Here is a 6135-nt window from a genome sequence, read left to right on the forward strand (position 1 = left end):
CACTTTTTTGAGTTTTTTAATGGCGCCAAAAAAAAACAAAATGTTTCACCAGACCTGGCTTGCATGGAAAAATTGGTGAGTTTTCGTATATGTTCAGGGGGTCAAATTAGCGATCGTTTACTCAGAAAGAATAAGAATAATTAAAGCCGCAAGCGGCGATAATAGGCCCTCGCCGGCCGCCGCCCAAGCGCTGGTGCCGATTTGAACCGTGCTTTTCCGGCCGTGCCAGTTTTAGCCGTTTTTTTTGGCTGCTACATGTGAAATTTTGAAATGGATGAATTGGCTAACTCAACGAAAAAGATGCCATTTTCCGGACTTTGCCATGGCAACGTCTTACATATTACATCTTTTTCACCTGTAGGTTTTATGTTCAGGGAGATGTGGACAATGCGTGTACCAAATTTCAGGCATTTGTATGCATTTTTGAGAAAGCAAGGGTCATTTTTCCATCGCAGAAATTTCACATTTTTTCCCATAGGGATAAAATGGGACAGTTTTGGCATCGTCATGGGAACAGCGTCCAAAATATGACATAGGTGTGATTGACTTTTTTGATCAGGCTGACATCAGCAATCTGTGTACCAAATTTCATGTATTTCGGACAAACTAAGCAGAAACTTTAGTATGGGGGATTTTTCGCTTTTTCCCATAGGAATAAAATGGGGCATTTCGGGCTCCGCCATGGCAACGTGTTAGAAATAGAGCATGGGTGTGATTGGCTTTTTTGATCAGGATGACGTCAAGAATGTTGACACAAATTTTCATGCATTTCAGTGAAACTAAAATTGTGGACCTCCATACAAACTTTTGTTTGCTTCTGTAGGGGGCGCTATTGCACCTAGAAACTTGATTCCCTAATTGTGGGTTCAGGCCGGGTCAGTAAACAAGTTATTAAATTTTGAGGCTGATCGGCCAAAGATTGTGCGAACGAATGCACAAACAAAATTGCGGCGAGAGACAAAAACGAAGACCAAATTCACGCGGTTGCCATGCCAACACCGTTGAATATTCTATAAAACCTCGCACATCTTTTGATGCCCAACTTGTGAAGATGTTCCTGAGCGATTTTGGTGCCAGTCGGTTTAATGCCCTAGGACAAGTTAATTCAAGTACGAGGTGTGCAAAAATGCTGACTCTGCGCTTCACAAACTTCAATTCAAGATGGCCGACTTCCTGTTTGTTGTCCGGAGTTGGTGTAATATATTTTTTTGTTGGGTTTCACAAGATCTCCGTTTGATCCGAATTTCATGACTCTTGGCCTAACTTTACATGGCAAGGCCTCCCATAGGCGCAATGTATTTTGATTTTGACAGGGGGCGCAGTTGCACTGGTTTTTTGAGTTTTTTAATGGCGATATTAAAAAACAAAATTTTTCACCGGTCCTGAATTTTGTGCAAAAATTGGTGCGTTTTCGTAAATGTTCAGGGGGTCAAATTTGCGATCATTTGCGGAAAAGAAAAATAATAATAATTAAAGCCGCAAGCGGCGATAATAGGCCCTCGCCGGCCGCCGCCCAAGCGCCGGTGCTGATTTGAACCGTGCTTTTCCGGCCGTGCCAGTTTTAGCCGGTTTTTTTGGCTGCTACGTGTGAAATTTGAAATGCATGAATTGTCTAACTCAACGAAAAAGATGCCATATTCTGGGCATCGCCATGGCAACGCCTTACACATTACAGTATTTTCACCTGTAGGTTTTATGTTCAGGGAGATGTGGACAATGCGTGTACCAAATTTCAGGCATTTGTATGCATTTTTGAGAAAGCAAGGGTCATTTTTCCATCGCAGAAATTTCACATTTTTTCCCATAGGGATAAAATGGGGCAGTTTTGGCATCGTCATGGGAACAGCGTCCAAAATATGACATAGGTGTAATTGACTTTTTTGATCAGGCTGACATCAACAATCTGTGTACCAAATTTCATGTATTTCGGGCAAAGTAAGCAGAAACTTTAGTATGGGGGATTTTTCGCTTTTTCCCATTAGAATAAAATGGGGCATTTCGGGCTCCGCCATGGCAACGTGTTAGAAAATAGAGCATGGGTGTGATTGGCTTTTTTGATCAGGATGACGTCAAGAATGTTGACACAAATTTTCATGCATTTCAGTGAAACTAAAATTGTGGACCTCCATACAAACGTTTGTTTGCTTCTGTAGGGGGCGCTATTGCACCTAGAAACTTGATTCCCTAATTGTGGGATCAGGCCGGTTCAGTAAACAAGTTATTAAATTTTGAGGCTGATCGGCCAAAGATTGTGCGAACGAATGCACAAACAAAATTGCGGCGACAGACAAAAACGAAGACCAAATTCACGCGGTTGCCATGCCAACACCGTTGAATATTCTATAAAACCTCGCACATCTTTTGATGCCCAACTTGTGAAGATGTTCCTGAGCGATTTTGGTGGCAGTCGGTTTAATGCCCTAGGACAAGTTAATTCAAGTACGAGGTGTGCAAAAATGCTGACTCTGCGCTTCACAAACTTCAATTCAAGATGGCCGACTTCCTGTTTGTTGTGCGGAGTTGGTGTAATATATTTTTTTGTTGGGTTTCACAAGATCTCCGTTTGATCCGAATTTCATGACTCTTGGGCTAACTTTACATGGCAAGGCCTCCCATAGGCGCAATGTATTTTGATTTTGACAGGGGGCGCAGTTGCACTGGTTTTTTGAGTTTTTTAATGGCGATATTAAAAAACAAAATTTTTCACCGGTCCTGAATTTTGTGCAAAAATTGGTGCGTTTTCGTAAATGTTCAGGGGGTCAAATTTGCGATCATTTGCGGAAAAGAAAAATAATAATAATAATAATAATGGAGAACGCCAACGATTCCAATAATGCGCCATTCCAGTCACCTTCATATATACGTTTTCGGAAACGTCTCGACACGACCCACGTTGCCGTGAGGTCCATGGTCAATGACGAGCGCGTTGCGCTCGTCATTGACCCAATTTCATCGCGCAAGCTAGCTGATGACGCTAACAATTTCAATTATGGGCTGCTCCATTCACCCCCATATATACGTTTTCGAGAAGCGTTCGACCTGACTTACCTTGTTTGAGGGTCCGTTGTCACAGTCGAGCGCTTCGCGCTCGACTGTGACCCTTTTTCGTTTTTCGCGCGAGCAAATACAATAGGCTCCTCGCCGATCACTTCGTGAGGCTCGGGCCTAATAATAATGGAGAACGCCAACGATTCCAATAATGCGCCATTCCAGTCACCTTCATATATACGTTTTCGGAAACGTCTCGACACGACCAACGTTGTCGTGAGGTCCATGGTCAATGACGAGCGCGTTGCGCTCGTCATTGACCCACTTTAGTCGCGCAAGCTAGCTGATGATGCTAACGATTTCAATTATGGCCTGTTCCATTCACCCCCATATATACGTTTTCGAGAAGCGTTCGACCTGACTTGCCTTGTTTGAGGGTCCGTTGTCAAAGTCGAGCGCGAAGCCCTTTTTCGTTTTTCGCGCGAGCGAATACAATAGGCTCCTCGCCGATCCCTTCGGGAGGCTCGGGCCTAATAATGGAGAACGCCAACGATTCCAATAATGCGCCATTCCAGTCACCTTCATATATACGTTTTCGGAAACGTCTCGACACGACCCACGTTGTCGTGAGGTCCATGGTCAATGACGAGCGCAACGCGCTCGTCATTGACCCAATTTCATCGCGCAAGCTAGCTCATGACGCTAACGATTTCAATTATGGGCTGCTCCATTCACCCCCATATATACGTTTTCGAGAAGCGTTCGACCTGACTTACCTTGTTTGAGGGTCCGTTGTCAAAGTCGAGCGCTTCGCGCTCGACTTTGACCTTTTTTCGTTTTTCGCGCGAGCGAATACAATAGGCTCCTCGCCGATCACTTCGTGAGGCTCGGGCCTAATGAACAATTCTAACGATTCCAATAATGCGCCAATCCAGTCACCTTCATATATACGTTTTCGGAAACGTCTCGACCCGATGCACGTTGTCATGAGGTCCATTGTCAATGACGAGCGCATTGCGCTCGTCATTGACCCACTTTCGTCGCGCAAGCTAGCTCATGACGCTAACGATTTCAATTATGGGCTGCTCCATTCACCCCCATATATACGTTTTCGAGAAGCGTTCAACCTGACCTACCTTGTTTGAGGGTCCGTTGTCAAAGTCGAGAGCTTCGCGCTCGACTTTGACCTTTTTTCGTTTTTCGCGCGAGCGAATACAATAGGCTCCTCGCCGATCACTTTGTGAGGCTCGGGCCTAATAAGAATAAGAATGAACGTCGCCAACGATTCCAATAATGCGCCAATCCAGTCACCTTCATATATACGTTTTCGGAAACGTCTCGACGCAACCCACGTGTTCGTGAGGTCCATGGTCAATGACGAGCGCGTTGCGCTCGTCATTGACCCAATTTCGTCGCACAAGCTAGCTGATGATGCTAACGATTTCAATTATGGGCTGCTCCATTCACCCCCATATATACGTTTTCGAGAAGCGTTCAACCTGACCTACCTTGTTTGAGGGTCCGTTGTCAAAGTCGAGAGCTTCGCGCTCGACTTTGACCCTTTTTCGTTTTTCGCGCGAGCGAATACAATAGGCTCCTCGCCGATCCCTTCGGGAGGCTCGGGCCTAAAAAGCAGCAGTTAGTTGTAAAATGTTTACTTCAGGAAAAAAAATAGTTCTATTTCAAAACCTTTGTAGTAACCACCACTAATACAATCATGTAATAAATAAAGCTCAGGACTAAGTTCAGCAAGGAAGATCTGAAAATCACTCATCCGGATTCTTTCCCAGTTGTTTCACCATTTCTCCATTTGATATCACCTCCACTTTCCCATACTGTGAAACTCAGTGCTGACCTTATCTCTTCTAGTCCAATCATCTTTCTGCCTGCCTTTCTTGACCCAATCAGCCTCCAGTCAGTGTGCTTTAAATATCACTGCCTATCTGTCATTCTCCCTTCCAGATTCATTCAAGCATCCCACTTCCTCCCCTTCATTACCCAAGAGCTCCTTCCAAGCCTTCATCTTAGTGTCCACTACCAACAGCATCTAGACTCCGCAGAGTCCTGCCTATCTCCTATCACCACTGGAATTCCCTTCAGCTTTAATTGGCCATCGGAGTCTAAATGCCAAACAGTTATTTGTATTATCAAAAAATCTTGTTCAATTTCTCTTAATGAGCTTTCCTTATTGTTTAAAGAAATCGTTTAAATCATGATCTAATGGAGCTTTTTGGTACCTTGCAGGCAGTGGGCAAAAGTTACCCAGTACCTTCTTGCTGTGAGGCAACAGTGCTAACCACCGTATATGTCCATAATAGTTATCAGGGACCACAGCAGACAAAAAACATGTTATTATTAGTGAATAACAGTAATAATTATGCATATTTCTTTAAAGTCAGAGAGGTGTGTTGTAACTACAAAATATAACAAGACATTCAACTACCATTCCACCAGGCCTCTGCATCCAAATTTAAAACCCAGACCGCTTATATACAGAAGATGCATCCTTGATGATAGTTACAGGAACACTTTGCGTAACACATTTATGACTAAAATCACAAAGCAGATGCACATCATGTTAAAATCATTTTCAGGCTCTGACACACTGAAAGCTACTCAGCTCGGCCTCTTTTTGAGTAAAAATCCAGCGTCCCATTTTGCTTTAAAGTTAACATCATGATGAAATTATGTTTTATGGTGGAACATTGGCGAGCTATGAGAGTCTTGTACAGTACACAAGTCCTGCAGAGTAGGTCAGTGTGCACACAGTGGAGCAAACACAGAAGGCCTTCAGAAGTCAACAAATAAGCTGTTTAGATGTGTTTATACACAGTACATGGCCCCATGGCTTCACTCTACCTTTCATTGCTTGTGAAAGTTAACACTGCATCTTTGTGTTGCAAATAGTCATACATTTCAGAAAGATGAGACTGTGACTTACAACAAACTTATAGATTTCAAACAGATGTGTTAATGCATGTGCACTTGTTTGTTTCATAAAACAATTTTGCTTTGAATTCTGGGTAAATTAAACATGGTTGCTTGGTCGGCCATTGTTTTTCTTAACTGCTCAGCTCCCTTTATTCTAGCTGAAGATGGTTGGGTTTTGATTGTTACAGGGACACTGCCATGCAATAGTGTGTTGTG

Source organism: Archocentrus centrarchus, chromosome 21 (genome assembly GCF_007364275.1).
Source record: "Archocentrus centrarchus isolate MPI-CPG fArcCen1 chromosome 21, fArcCen1, whole genome shotgun sequence".
In the NCBI taxonomy this organism is placed as follows: Eukaryota; Metazoa; Chordata; class Actinopteri; order Cichliformes; family Cichlidae; genus Archocentrus; species Archocentrus centrarchus.